The sequence below is a fragment of the Macrobrachium nipponense genome, chromosome 6 (assembly GCF_015104395.2).
Source record: "Macrobrachium nipponense isolate FS-2020 chromosome 6, ASM1510439v2, whole genome shotgun sequence".
NCBI classification, from domain to species: domain Eukaryota; kingdom Metazoa; phylum Arthropoda; class Malacostraca; order Decapoda; family Palaemonidae; genus Macrobrachium; species Macrobrachium nipponense.
This window is the reverse complement of record NC_061108.1, coordinates 56,988,774-57,004,041: the sequence shown is the minus strand read 5'-3', so window position 1 is coordinate 57,004,041 and position 15,268 is coordinate 56,988,774. Positions and strand designations below refer to the sequence as shown.

The 15,268-nt window shown below is 38.8% G+C and overlaps 1 protein-coding gene across 6 annotated transcripts in view; it reads right to left on the bottom strand.

Moving 5' to 3' along the window:
- The window catches only part of LOC135216379 (long-chain fatty acid transport protein 4-like), a 447,308-nt gene that overhangs the window by 334,083 nt on the left and 97,957 nt on the right, over positions 1-15,268 (bottom strand). Inside the window, exon 1 of one of the 6 annotated variants that reach the window (XM_064251649.1) lies at positions 10,788-10,931. The exons of the other annotated variants lie outside the window; for them this stretch is intronic. The gene's annotated coding sequence lies outside the window, so the exon portion shown is untranslated. Of the gene's footprint in view, positions 1-10,787; positions 10,932-15,268 lie in introns of those variants that run through there. 6 annotated transcript variants of the gene reach the window in all.

Sequence of the window (15,268 nt, the reverse complement as noted above, 5' to 3'; positions counted from 1 at the left end):
AACAACTAAGTTTCTCACAAATCTTAGTATGAATCTTAATTGTTAACAAGCAACGAAGGTCATAATAAATTATTAATATTTGTGGCAGGTATTATTTAGGTGAGCAGCAAGTATATATCTGCGATGAGGCCGGGTACTGGATAAACGAGGGCGAGGCGAAGGACATTTGGGCTACTTTGACTCCCAAGTTTCTCTTTCGTATCTCCTTCATATATCTTGCGGAGAAGAGGTCAACAGCGTACAAATCTGGGCTCGAATTTATGTTGTTTTCCTTGGCGCATGCGATTTTCCACTTAAGTATACAATGAGCACCTCTTTCAGTCAATTCTAACTCAATAATTGTTTTGGCTTGTTCGGATATTGAATTCCACATTTGTCTGGCTCAAATAAAATGAATTTCAGTGCATACTTATGATTTTATAACCAATGTTGCTACTCTCATAAGGACAATTTCCAAGAATCAAGCGCTTTACTGGTAGCATATGAAATATGACATTCACACTGAATATTTTCACAGTTGATTAGATAAGATGGTCTCAAAGCCAATAAATAGGGCAAGCAGTAATGGGTGATCTAGACCTTTCTTTCTTTCTCTCACTTTAATTCTAAAAAGTCTTCACACCTTTATTGCAGCAATTAATCAAAATATGAATTGAATAACACGAGTCGCTGCTTATTTCCCCAATGCAATGTTCTGGAGATCGTTCTCCGTTAATTCAGGACTGATAACAAGTCATGCTCGCAGGCACACTGAAGAGAACACACAAGCGTTCAAATGAATATGATCTTCCGAATGATAATTATACAAGCGTTCAAATGAATATGATCTTCCGAATGATAATTATATGTTTAATCATTTCTTGTTTTTTTACATATACGCAGTCAACCTGAAATTGTCCAAAAAGGGCAAGCACCAATCTTCTTATATTTCTAAAGTAAATTCAGTCAAGCTTTTTTTTTATAACCAGACCAACGTATTCTTCTTTTTTTCCACCACTAATGTTATTTAGCAAATGTAATTGAACATTTTACACCATAATGCTCCTCCCTACCAATCATTAGTTCAGTAGGCTCAGTTACGTATAACTTATCTAAACGGCTTGTAACATTAATTACACTTTTGGTAGGAAACATTTCTAACACGAAAAAAAACGTTGACTTTACAAACAAATTGAAGTGTTTAAATTTGAATTTTCATTTCAATATGGTTATTTTTGATGCTGTCTCTTTATTTATAAAAGTGCCTGTAGATGATTTATTTGAATTTTTAGAGGAAGAATTAAGAGCTATGATATGCCTTTACCTGTGGCAAACCTCATTAGTCTTATAAGGTTATGTAGTGAAAATAGTAAATTTTGTTTTAATGAATTTTTTGTACACATATTTGGCATGGCTATGGGTAATTCTTTATCTCCTGTCCTTAGCATTATTTACAAGGAATTTTTTAAGAAAAAACTCTTACAAAGAATTTTGCCCCAAAAAGTTAAATGGTTTAAGAATGTGGATGGTATTGTCTGTATTTGACCAGTTCACGAAAATCTCCAAGAATTTCTGATTCAACTCAATAATTAAGTCCCTTCTATAAAATTCACTGTAGAGGAAGAAAGAAATAGTAACTTGAATTTTCTTGATGTACCAGTCCATAGAAATGATAGAAATTTCACCTTTTCAGTCTTTCGAAAATCAACTAACAGCCTCTTTTATTCATCATTATTCCAATCACTATCAAAATGGTTTTTTTCGGGATGCTCGAAAGGGCTCTGTGTGTGTCTGTAGTCCGCAGTTTATTGACGCCGAGATTAAAACTATTTATGATATTGCATTGAAACTTAACGCCCAACGACTTTGTAGATGTAGCATGGAAAAAAGCTAGAAAAACATTTTATTGAATTAATGACAAGCATGAATTTAGTAGACATATTAGAAATTCCTAGAATTTTAAAGCTTCTCAACAAAACTGTTGTTTTCAGTAATATTAATGATAAGCGTTTGATAATAGGAAAAATCTCCTAAAGATGTTTCTGGCTGCATTAAATCCCCTGTAAAAAGTGTGATAAAATATATTACGGACAAACTGGAAAATGACTTTCACAACGAATCAAACAGCACCAATAGTCAGTGCGAGCTGGTCAAATATCGAAAGCATTATTCATACGTATGAGAGATTTAGATCATCCTATTAACTGGAGTCAGGCAAGATCCTTAATCCCGAGTAGCAAGGTCATGTAAAACAAGAATAGGCCAATCTGCTTTTATTCATGATCATGAATCATGTATGCAATTCAGTTTTAAAATTAGAACAGTAACGGTACAAAATATAACACCAGAATGCTTATTCACTTATGCGCTTTCTTCAATCCGTTATGATAAGTCTTTGGATTTGACTCGTCCTGGACAAGACTTATTCTAATAGATATCAATGAAATCTTGAAGACATTCGGGAATAATGCTGACACTTTCAACCTTCATTATCCAGTTATTTTTAAAGTGGAACAATTGTAAAATGACGGCCTCCCAAGCCCCCGCATTCACCTCACTCATTAATGTTCAGGCGAGCCTACGCAGGTCGTTTCGACGCAGTAATATCCATACAAATGAACTATTGGCTCAGGTCGCCTGCGCAGGCAGACAAGACAAAACTGTGCAGGTTGTTCACAATAATGTGCGCAGATGTACCCGAACGTTAGTTTTTTTGTTTGTTTGTTTGGTGTTTTTACGTTGCATGGAACCAGTGGTTATTCAGCAACGGGACCAACGGCTTTACGTGACTTCCGAACCACATCGAGAGTGAACTTCTATCATCAGAAATACACAACTCTCACACCTCAATGGAATGTCCGAGAATCGAACTCGCGGCCACCGAGGTAGTATGCCAACACCATACCGACCACACCACTGAGGCGCTCCAAACGTTAGTGGCCGCCTTAAGAGAAATCTTGATGAAGTTGTAAAGATTTCTGAATTCTATTCTATGTACCGTGGTACCTGAAAATATTCAGGGAATACTACTGCTATTATATAAGAACATAATATGAACATCAAAACCCACAGAATTAATTTGGGTTATATCAGTCACGCAAATCACAGTACAATATCGGCCAGTCCACTAACTGGAAATGTTAGCCGTTATTCAGAATACAGCACAACCAAAATAACACATGCTAGGCCCGCCAACTACATTCAAGACTACTTCAATCCTTCAGCTAGAACGACATTATAGCGAAATCCTTTTCCTTTGAATCCAGGCCAACTTCCAAGTACTACTATTTCACTATCTCTTGATCAACTGCTGAGAGTGAGAGAGATAATTCGTCTTTAAAATCAAACAACCTAAGATTCAATACTACATGCTATTACACCTTTTCTTGCATTTCATCCGTCTCAACAGACTAAATGAAAATATTATTGTTTGCTACGATATACTACCACCATTTCCTCAACTGCATACATGACATAGTCCACCTATTAAAGGCACTTCCAAAAAAACTGTACTTTGTCCCATAAAAATGTTTTTCCCCGTGTTTGCCATAATGTTTGTCAGGGGCATCATTAAATTCAATAAGAAAATTTGAAAGTCATGCAAAAGTAATCGGTATTTTCTGTTTCTCAACAATAAAAAGCCTATTAGTGTCATTTATATGAAGGTCCACAGACTTTTCTTTGGACCTTGATTTATATGACTATTCTCATTATAAGAAGACATGACACAGCTTCTTATACTTAGAACCGACCTAATTCATTCAACCTGAAGAGCTATCAGCTGTTTAAACCAACATTATATTATTATCATTATTATCATCAAAGGAGTCGAAATAATAACTTTGGTAACTATCACCCGAGATTGAAGTAGTGACCGGAAGACACGAAGTCTACAAATTGAGCTGAGTTCAGCTTGCCCGAGAGAGCACCCAGCGCTTGACTTCACTGTTTAATTTTTTTGTACTGAAGTCATGAAGCGAAAAGACTTTCGCATGAAAATTTTTTTTATTTACGATAAAATGATGGCAATGACGTCAGTTCTGTTTTTATTCTGATCCCAAAGTGATACTACGGACACATAGATAAGAAAAAATTCAGACGGAAAATGGTACAAAAACTGGCAATATTCATAATTCTATTCACCATCAAAAAAGGTACATTTTGAAACTTCTATTGTTCCCTTTGAGGAAAAAAAATCAATTTCGAAACGAGAGACTTTTGTGTGATTTTTATTTATATAACACATTTGGTGCCTCAGTTACCAAACCTAAACAAAAGCCTTAGGGTCCGTGCATAAAAAATTACGTTCGGTTTCGAAGTAGCCATTAGCATATTTAGTTCAAAACTAGTGATCATCCCGAGAGCTTAAAACTGTAATGGTTAATTTTCTCTCTGTTATTAGTTAGTCATTTCACGTCCGTTTACAGACACGGGGACTGCTTTCCCAAAGTAGAAGGTGAGAGTAGGAAGATGCTGAAAGCTACCTATTTAGTAGTTACGACACCGTTTCTTTTTTTTTCTTTTAATTAAAACTCTCTCTCTCTTTCTCTAGGATGCCATAGGGGTGTAGTTTTCTATATTCGTAACGAACCTCCATGAAATCTTATTAATATCCAGTCTGTATTGCGAATGAAGGGTGTGCAGATGTATTTGCAAAGAAAATTGTCAGAAATTAACTTATCTATATGCAGTGATGACTGCTTTATTGACCTCAATTGGCAAGTGATAAAAAATAGATTAATCAACGACCATTTTCCATTAGTAATAAATGTAGCTTCAAATCCTCCACATTCAAGGCTATCCACATGGAACGCTTGTAAAGCAGATTGGGCAACATTCCAGGGACACAGCTCAACAGATGACTGGGCTGATGACTTTTCCTCTGTAGACGATGTTCTTGATCTTTTCAATACAATCATTTTCTCGGCTTCAGGCATATTTATCCGCCGACCAGTTCCCTGGTGGACATGTAAATGCCAGGAAACTCATATAATTATGAGGTCAGCTTTCACCAGACACCGCAGACGTTAAAGAGCAAGAACTCAAATGACAAAGGCACGAAAGAATCTTTTGACAGTTTCCATGTCTTCATTATACTGGAAAACACCCTGACTTCAGTTTATCAGAGTGGGAAAAGTGGGAGGTCAATTTACTCCTTGTCGGCCTCCAAACCTCGACTGGGGATAAGCGCCAACACAAACAAAGGCAACCAAAAATATGTCCATCCTATGAATATTTTATCCTGTCTCTAAGGATTTCTTTGATAGATATTAATTCATAATGTGTGTAGATTCAATTAGTACAATGCCTCATTTGCCAGCATTTCTTCTCGCAGTAATGTCGAAGTGAAAACATGTTTCCTGTACAAAAACGCTGTTGAAATTTGTCTTCACAATGTCGAACAACTGAGAGAGGCTTGCATACAAGCATGTCGACGATCTAATAAACTTAACCCAGATCATGTTATGATTTGCTCTTCGCAAATTTGCAAGAATGATAGAACCGACAACATGAAATCAAGTTGCAAGATGGAAGAAGTTTTGTTTCTGATTCTTCCATTCGTGAAATGTATAAGTCAGGGGAAGACAGAATATGGCCTTTCTTATAAATCAAAGCAGAAATATGCCAGGCTAGTATTTTCCTTAAATATATTACCAGTGAACCTGGAATAGAAAATGAAGGCATGAAGGCATAATGGATGAATTTAGAGAAAAACAGAATATGACTGAGAAAGACAAAGGAAAACTTGTAGTCAATTTCTGACGTGATAGAAGAAGAGCCTCTTCGAGACACTGCTGGATATGTCGTCAAGAGATTTTCACTGAAATGTCCTAATTTAGAGGTGAAAGCATCAGAACGCAATGAATCAGAATTCTTGGCTGAGCACAATCAGCAGAGGCGCACTACATGCACCACCTTCTGATGCTTTTATGCCCCTCTCAGATATCTATTATGAGATTGTTATCTATTGTAGCTCATGGCCACTTTACGGGAAGGCCAAGATTGCATCAAGTCTCTCATTTGTGAATCAGTTTTGTCTGGAGTTGATGCTCTCAAAGATGTAAAGTCTCTTCCTAAAATTTCTGTGTATATTAGAATGAAATGATCTAAATACAATCATTGTAATAAAAAAAAAGACAAAGAATAAGTGCCGAAGAATGAAACTAACTTTTTAAAAACTAATAATGAAAGGAGATCGAGAAGTCATTTGTTCTTGATTTGTTAAATGAATCCAAACAATAATAAATAAGATGAAAATAGTTTTGTTTTTTTATACCTATTACTGCATAATATGTTCTCTGATCTTTGATGACTCGTGGCCCCGGTGACTAGATCAACTTAGCATTAAAGTGAAAGCTGAAAAAGTCTTCATTTCGTCACCACGTCAGCAGACTCCGAATTCTGGCTGCAACGATGATAACTCTCTTGAAGCAAACAATCTGTCATAAAAAACACGTCAGCCATTCTAAACTCCTGAGGAAGTGTATGGAATGTCTCCTATCGCCCAAGACTCCAGCCAGGCACTCTGCCTGCTCCACGAAATAAGAATAGGCTGCTGCTCATCCAGCAGTTGACTCAGTAGTTTGTTTGTTTGTATGGTGTTTGTACGTCACATGGAACCAGTGGTTATTCAGCAACGGGACCAACGGCTTTACGTGACTTCCAAACCACGTCGAGAGTGAACTTCTATCACCAGAAATACACATCTCTCACTCCTCAATGGAATGGCCGAGAATCGAACCTGCGATCACCGAGGTGGAAAGCAAACACCATACCAACCACGCCACTGGGGAGCTTTTGCCTCAGTAGTGCGACGGAAGCAATTCAGTTCAGGGTAAACCCTCCCTGGGAAGACGGCATCCTATAAGATATGACACTGAACACTCGTTTTCAGAGATTGAAATTTCCATAAAAGGCCCTGTTCAACCAAAAGTGACTCTGGGAGACTTTCACTCTTTACGGTGAAGACTGAGAGGAAATAACAGATGGTCAAATTCGTCTACGACAAAGCTTTTCTCCAAGATATACCAGAAAGGATTGTGTGTGTGAGTCCATTCCTCACATCAGACGGAAGCGGACAAAGTGTGCTTGGGCTGCTTCGGAGTCCCGACTCCCACTTTCTTCTGACCCTCTTCAGATGAGCTACTCAGCACCTATCTGTTCTAGCAAGTCCACTCACTCATTAACAACTCGCCAACACGAATGAATCATCGCATGTACATTACAATATCAAAATGGCGTCACTGCAAGGATTAACCAAACCTGACTTTTTCTACATAATAAAATTGAAAAAGGGGTTTAGGTTTAAGGATACTTAACTATATATTATAATAAAAACGTGATCAACCGACATCTTTCAAGAACAACTTGAGCCTTAACAAGACGATCGAACATAGAAAAATTGACAAAGTTACTTAAACCGAAGAGAGAACACGGACACCAAACGGTAGCCAGTAACCCAAACTCCGCCCCCCCCCCCCCCCCCCCCCCCCCCCCCCCCCACCCCCCCCCCCCCCCGTCACCGAGGACATAGAAGGGCTGTATTACTGCAGCTGGAAAAGCCTACAAACTATAAAAGATGGAAGACAGACACCAAACGTAGCCAGTAACACCAAAACCTTCTGGCCCCCCCCCCCGTCACCGAGGACATAGAAGGGCTGTATTACTGCAGCTGGAAAAGCCTACAAACTATAAAAGATGGAAGACAGTCAGGGAAAAGTTGCAGGACAAACGTGGGAGACCTCGAAGAAAACCCGTCCTATAATCCACAAGGAAAAACCAGATCATAAGTGGAATGATGGTAAGAACATGAAAAACTTGACAATGTCAAAAAGCGAATCTTTGTATACACAGAAACACTTCGCGTTCTCTGTTTCTCCCTGTCCCTGCTGGCCCGGGCTCTTGCTCTTAGCGCACACGCAAGGCCTATACACGTAAGCTGCAGAGAACAATTCAAAGGAAGATTTGTTATCTGGCGTCTCTCTTCTCTCTCTCTCTCTTCCTCTCTCGATCGCTCTCGATCTCTCGTCTCTCCTCTCTCTCTCTCTCTCTCTCTCTCTCTCTCTCTCTCTCTCTCTCGCGTGTGTGTTTATATATATGTCTCTGTGGTGTGTGTATATATGTGTGTATATATACGTGTGTGGTGATATATATATATATATATATATATATATATATATATATATATATATATATATAATATATATATATATAATATCCGTATTCCACATGAAAGCACCAGTCCCGGTCACAAAGAAATTGATAAGATGAGTCCGGTTTACCGATTCTCCTCTACGGTTTAGGGAACACGACCTTGGATGGATGCCAGATGCCCTAAAGGTGATCCAGTCTCACGAAAGACGTAGACAAACTAAAAATAAAGCATAACAGGTAAAACGTAGCGCATGCCATGCAAAAGCCTACATACGACTATGGTGTATTGATAATGGAAATTAAAAAATAGTAAAAATACACAAATATCAATTTTCAAAATCTTAACATAAATTCCTTTTCATACCTGTAAATACGTCACATGTCACTAAAATGTTCACACGTTACTAAAAAGGTGCAAATTCCAGATGAGTTTCATCATGAAAGTGAGAGTATCCAGACAGCAGCCCAACGTGTCTCGATGCAAAGCAAACGGGCAACACCTTCCGCGGCACAAATGCACTCCTACCGTCCTACGCATCTTGAATAACACAGCGGTGTAACCCTCGAGCCTCCACGAAAAAGTTGGTGTGTTTTTCTCCTGCCTTTACAATCCATCGCAAGCGAAACTAACTTCGCCCCACTTTCAACTTTTATTTCTTTTCCTTCATACAGTGGGCATGTATGTATATATAAGTGGCGAAACTGACATTACAGCCACGAGGATTTGAGAGAGCAGGGAAAGGATACGTTCCCGTCGCAACTTCCGACCAGCGCAGATAAGGACACTCCATACAAGGTCCATAGGCACTTGTGCCGCCCCTTGACGAAGAAGACATTGAGTTCATGAAACCGCGACGAGACGAGAAATTTCTTAAAGTGAAGCGTCTGCTCAAAGAAGTCGGTCACGTTTGTTGCCCGTAGGCACACCCACGGTCTAGGTCTACGCCGACTCACGATGAATTCGTGTATGTGTGTCGATGTATCAGCTGTAGGCCCATAACACCTGAAGCCGTGCACGCGCACTCAATGACAACTACTGAAACATTGCACAAATTTGGAAGCGTGGTTGAAACAACTCTATTTCATTTCAGGAAGCATGCTTGGACTTTGATCCCATCTCATAAATTCGATTAGTTTTGAAATTGGGGTTAAAGTGAATATGATCAATCAAAGTCGTTGATGTTCACAACTGACCTCGCGTTTATACGCCACTCAAATAATGACCTCTCGAACGCTCTTGCTAAAAAAGAGCGTGATTTACATTGCTACTTCAAGCATAACCATCACGTACAAACTTAGATTGACCTTCATGCTGGGTCTTGTCTGCATCCATTTCTACCTCGAGAATTCTTTGACACACCCAAATTCAGTTATTCCCAGCAAAGTTAACTTGTCTAATGGCTTCGTTCCAGTTTGACAAGAGGACAAGGATTCGGCAAGACTTCAAAAAACACGAGAAAGAAGTAAGTGGCCTTTGATCCTATTTACTACTGCATTTATTTTCCCAAGAGGAATCTGCGGCTGCTGCTGCTGCTGCCCTGGGTACTGACTGAGCAGAATGAAACAGCCATCGTTACACTATGGGACTCAAACAACAATGTGAAGATAAGTTGTTATTGACGACGACAAGCTTGCCTCCAATCACGAAACAAGAACCTAGGTACAAATTTATCAGGAAAACTGTGACAAACTATTATCAAAAACATTCTCACTAACTATATTGACTTTCAAGATTCGTACCCTGTTGACGGTCAATGCTAAGAGTGAACGGTCTATCTATGTCGAGTTCATTCAGAAGCCATGACAACACCTGTAGGCTGATGCTTCCACACAACAACATTTCCCACCTTTTCCTCTTTTCCGCTTTTGCAACTTTTTCTTTCCTAATAAGAGAGAGGAGAGAGATTGATGAGAAGAGAGAAGAAGAGAGGAGGAGAGAGGAGAGAGAGAGAGAGAGAGAGAGAGAGAGAGAGAGAGAGAGAGAGAGAGAGCTTTAATACCCAATCCCTCAAAACGATCAAGCGGTTTACCTTAATCGCCCTTTTTTCCCCGTCAGCAGTTTGAGAGGTCACCAAACGAGAAGCAAATTTGCATTAATAAACAACAATGAAAAATTATTTTAAAATTTCATCCACGAACTACTTAGATTACAATGTTAAAATGATAAGGGGTGTTGCGATATAATCTCTAATTCTATGAATCTACATTTTCTAAAATGTATACATATATTTACATGTCATCATACATAAAACTATGTTTACATATTAATAGACCTAGCAATACACTCTAGTTCAATAAAACACTGGAACATTTGTCATTTATATCCGCATTCGATTGCTCGGATAGCCACCAGAGATTCACGTTCATCATTATTTCCACGTCTTTCCGCTTTCCATCAACATAACTGATAGCAAAGTAAAGATCAAATGACTATGTGACATATCACACTTGAGCACATCACAATTTTTTCCACAGGATTGCTTCACAACACTCATGACCTTCCTGGCAAACCTCTGGCAAGCACATTCCACCAAACGACAAGTTTTTTATTTTTCCACAAGGTTATTTCACAAAACCACAGACATTTATGGTTAAAGAGATACAGTTGTCGTCACTGCCCAAGAAACACCGAAACCAAGAGAACTGAGACGAACCCGCGAAAAAGCAAGCGACTGAACGAAGCACCAGTCCCTCGTAGGACTGCCAATGTGCTCTGTGAGTCAAGTAACACGATGAGGGAGGAGTCTGGCAGGAGAGAGGGGGCGGAGGAAGAAAAGGAGGAGGGGGAGGAGGAGGAGGAGGAGGAAGAGGAGGACAGCAACCAGGTAAAAACTCAAGGCAGTAGGAGCGAGCGAGCGAGCGGTAACATGCAGCAGGTATCGTAGGACACAATTGAATGATTCATGACATAAATTGGTCAATTTGCCAACGAGAGCACTCCTTTTCGTAGCTCTACCCAGGCACATCTACAAGTCAAGTCAAACTAGAGACTAGAGGAGATGATCATGCTTTTGTGAGGAGCGGGGAAGCTAGAGATGGCCTTGGAAAGAGACGGCGATGGGATACCTGACACAGAAAGGAAACAGGATGGCCGGGACCCTCCCATACCCGCCCGGATTCCTTCAATAATGTCGCCACCGACCCAACCACCCATGACTCTAATGGAATGGGAACAAAATACCGACAACCGCGAAAACGAGACAGATTTTTTCGGGACTACATAAATCACTGCGTTATATATATATATATATATATATATATATATATATATATATATATATATATATATATATATTATATATATATATATTATATATATATATTATATATAATATATATATCATATATAATATCTATATATATATAATAATTGCCTATATATATATATATATTATATACGTGTGTTATATATATAATATCTGTGTGTGGTTGTAAATAAATTCTCCTGTTAAAACAGGATACGTCTCAAGTACAGCAAGCCCAATAAAAGTCTGGTTTAAAGCTAAGGAGTATATTTCCACCCTTAGTTCACCGAAATATAGTTCTTAGCTTTAAACCAGAATGTTTTAATGGGCCTTTTATACTTCATATATATAATTAATATTATATTATATTCTATATATATATATATATATATATATATTTAATATATATATATATATAATATATATATTATATGTGTGTTTGTAATACTGAATTTGTAAGTTATTTTACCCATTCGAATTTTGTAATAAGGTGAAAAATGACATAACGAAGATGAAGACCCTAACTTAGCCAAGTCCTATCCCAACGTAAGCCAACAGCAACGTATGACGTAAAACGTCAAATTCAAGATCAGGTACATAAACGAACGAAATGGTGTAGTACCTACTACTCACACGAAAAACCATGGAATGGAAGTCGGTCAGTTTTCAGTGATTCAACTCTGAGCCGCCGCCCAACTGCAACGCTAGTTTGCTTAGCCTGTCTGACGCATTCAACGATGCAAATACTAAAAGCTACTATCGAGTCGGAAGAGTCCACTTGAGCGCGACACACCTTTTTTGTGACATGACACCACTTTTTTATGACTGACACCAATTTCGATGTGACCTTTTCAATGGTCCTTGTCTGTCTCCTGGGTATGATGATGATGATGATGATGAAAGTCATCTCAGAACCACCATGAAACACTTCTTCGCTGCATTTCTTTCTTCATTTCGCTGAGTCGGTCCCTGGCTCGCTTTTGTTCCAGTGATGGTTCCCGAGAGCCACCCATGTCTCGGGTGCCCATAAAACATACACGCGACGAAAGCTGGCGAATCTGGTGCTCTGGTCACCTCAAATAATATTGATTACGAACACATCATGATAACCTTTCGGTGATCCATGCCGAGCGCTTTCGCCATGTTCTGTATTTTTCTGGACCGTGGTATTTTTATTTGTGGCCGACGAGACGGGAATCAGCATTCCACGAAAGGGCTTCCTACGGACCTTTGTCGCTTATACAAAATAATGTGTCTCTCTTGCGATTATTTGAGCATATTAAGAATAATTACAAATCACACCGACGCTGTGTGAGCAGTAATTAAAAAAAAAGAAAAAAAAAACATTGGGTAAAGGTAACGAGAAATTTTTGCCAAAGTTTTGTGGAATCTCGTTGATTCTCTCTCTCTCTCTCTCTCTCTCCTCTCTCTCTCTCTCTCTCTCTCCCAAAAATTGATTCAAGGTAACATTTCACCTCAGGCCAATCATTGGCTCTAGTCAGTTTTGCTCCTCACAGTTCCCCAAAGCATCTTCTTGGCATCCATTAACCAATTCTTGGTAACATTCAAGATACATATCAAAGGATTAATGAACAGTGCCCTAATAATTATGCCCAACAGCATACAGATTAACCCTTTTTCCGCCTCAAGAAAATTTTTTCCCGATACTGTAGACAGCAAATAACTGAATAATCTCATTTTAATTTTATCAAGAAAACCCCAAACGAAAAAAATTATTACTGTATAGGAATAAAAAACAAAACTAATTTGAAGGCAGCGGAAAATATCAATCTAAAAATTTTGTTACGGCCATGGTATATGATTTATTAGCAGTAATAAAGAATCTATAAGAGAAATATTGTGACAGATTAAGCAAAGTTCTTCCACTGAAGATGATATAAATATTTGGTAGGCGAGGGACGATGGAAATACTTAACAACTGCAGAAATAGAAGATGACTGAAGGCTACCCTTCCTGGACTGACGCAACGTTGTTAAAGGTAACAACTGGGTTGAATCAAGTGTGCAAATAGGCTTACTGTCCAGAACCTCCGCTATGCACAGTTTTAGTCTGTCAACAGCAATACAATGAAGGAACAAGAACCACATCGATGCTGTGAGAGCGGCGAAAACATTTTCACGTTGAAAGCAACAGAGAAACAGACACCATAAACAAGATTTCATTGTTCTGCCACACTGCACTCATACCTTCAAAACCTATTCCTCATTTGCTCCTTCATGTGGCAGCGAGGAAGGCTCTGCTTCATCTCCTGACATTCATTCCCTGCGGATGCGTCCTCCATCAAATCTCACCGTCATTCATGACAAATTCTCTTGTGGCCAAACTGGAAAATCAATAGCAAGAACACTGAACGGCACCAATAAGTCAAGAAGACATCATCCACAAGGCTATGGTGTATATTTCGTTCGTGCTTGAGGTCACATTCGCGCCATTCACAAGCCAAATGCTATGCAGCTGGTTACGCCTACTACTTTGGACAAGAAGATGAGGAGCATCAACCTAGATTGCGTAAATCTGATCCAATTGGATTCACAACAAATACATCTAATGCACAATCTTCAAAAGTCTAATTCAGTTTGGGTCAAATGACAGGATAACAATATGGTTGTTATTTTGCATGAAGAATAAACTGGTCAGGCGTCCTCCCAAAAGCAAGACTCGTGAACTGCACTCAGTCAGTCAGTCGGAATAACTTGACCCTGACCCACCTTTCTCGCTTCGCTGTCAACAGTTTTTTCCAACTGAATGTTGTCTGTAATAAGTCTTACAGTTTAAGTTTCTCCTCATATAAAACTATCTGGTAATGCCGAAATAAGGTTAAACCTGACAGGAATAATTATTTTTTTTAATATATATATATATATATATATATATATATATATATATATATATATATATATATATATATATATAATATATATATATAAATATCACATATATCACATGTAAACACACGATGTATGCTGTCTGTATTATAGTATGATTTTATACACATATGTATGTATGTATCTATATATATATATGTATATATACATATATATATACACGTGTGTGCATATTATGTAAAATATTATTGATACTAAAGACAGCATAAGTACATCGTAACCATGTAACCATATATAAAAGCGAACATATTGCAGACATTGTTTGAGAGCGAAATAGAGCAGCACTCTTGTGCGTGAGTAACAGACCTCCTGGTTCAACCACAGCACCGACTTTCTTCGGACACTTAAAAAAAAAAAAAAAAATAAGTCAGTATGGGAGTACTCGGAAGTCCCCTCAGAAAAACAGTAATTGCCCGGAAATGATCCGCCTCCTCAGCAGGTAGGAACGTTAAGTGGCCTCCGTGAGGTCAGGTAACGCCAACACATCACTATAGTTACTAGAGTCGACGGCTGTCAAGGTGATTGAGAGGAGGGAGGTGCTATTGGCACTAGGGAGCGCCTGCAAGCATCAAAGGCATCAGGTCATTGCGGTACTACCAGCAGTCTCTTACAAAGGCCAGTCCGAACGCAACACTAAGGAAAGACTAGAGCAGAGCAAAGCAAAGAAATGCGAAAGTTAAAGATACAAATCTGTCGGCTAACAACAAATATTCCACCTTGAGAAACGAAAGCGTCAGGGCCAAAGCTACCACCCCTACCCGTCCCCCTAAACGAGTGGCGTTTTTACCGCAGCTTCCCCGAAGGAGGCTCTGCCACGAAAAAGTAGTTCTGGACCAGGTCCATTTCTCTCACCTCTCTCGCTGTCTCACTTTGATACGAATACAAAATTCCTTGCTACCTAATGGTATAAATATGGCATCATTTACAAAAGATAAATACGCAAGGCCCTCCACAAAAAGGATGATTTTAAAACGAATACCTACA